Consider the following 1162-nt stretch of genomic DNA (forward strand, 5'->3'; position numbering starts at 1 on the left):
TGTCAGTTTTTGTCCAAAAGTAATTTCGATGTGTTATCAGATTCCGAGCTTCTATTCCACACTGACAACACCTGGGGTTTAGCGGCGCGGTTCCTAATTCTGTCGCATTTCCACAATTTTAGTAACAAGCATTGCCTAAGTAGGCCACTACATTGATCTAGTCAAGCATGTCAACCAGAAAAATAAGTTCATAGTTCAGACTGGTCTCACCTAGACAATCGCTCCTCTTGTTAAAAGTGCTCCAAAATCAGATTTCCTAGCACGACAGCATGAAAATGCAAGAGAAGTTTTGTACCTGAAAGAAGGCACTAAAATGGACGCATAATAGCATACCTTTCCGGCTCTACCCCTCTTCTCTCCGCCTTCCGGGCAATCGGTTCCGATTCCCAACATCCGAGTGAAGACTGAAGAGTTCAGTCGGACTAGGTAGCCGCCGCCACCCGCCTGCCTCCGGGCACTAGCGATAGAGGTGGGGGAGGGTATCATCCCCTCCGCGTACGCGGTCCCAAACCGCCCGCCGGCCCCGGCGCCACCACGCCCTCAGGCTCCAACTCCTCCGTCCTCCCCGCTGCGCCTCCGCCTTGAGGTTCCTCTCCCCGTGCCTTCTCCGGCTCCGCTCCACCTCAGCCTCGGGCTCCTCCCGACGTCATCCGCCTCGGATCCACCCCCGACCGCATCTGCCTCCGCCTCTACCGTCTGGCTCCACGCTCAGTTCCTCCCCCGAGCCCGTCCTGCGCTCCTCCATCCGCCTGATGTCGTCGCGCTCACCGGCGAGCCCTCCGACCAGCTTGGAACAATCTACTCACACCGTTGGAACATTGTTTTTATTCATTGGAACAACTTCTTCTCCAGCTTGGACCAACTCAATCTCGGAGCTCGCCGGAGGGCTCCCAGGCGTGGGAGAAGACGCCGACGAGCAGCGGGGTGACGATGTGCGCTGCGGGAGCAGACGTGGCTGACGGCGGCGGCGCGTGGGGCTGCCCCGCCCGCACTCGTCCGCTCTGGGCTCTGGCCGTCATGGGCTGACCCACGCGGGCCAATATACAAAATTAAATAACATACACGACTGTATTTACCGAAATAAATAATATATCATCGTATTTACAATTTTAATATTTATATTCGGCACTTTATTTACCGAAAATTAATTTTCGATACATCA

The sequence above is a fragment of the Phragmites australis genome, chromosome 18 (genome assembly GCF_958298935.1).
Source record: "Phragmites australis chromosome 18, lpPhrAust1.1, whole genome shotgun sequence".
Lineage (NCBI taxonomy): Eukaryota > Viridiplantae > Streptophyta > Magnoliopsida > Poales > Poaceae > Phragmites > Phragmites australis.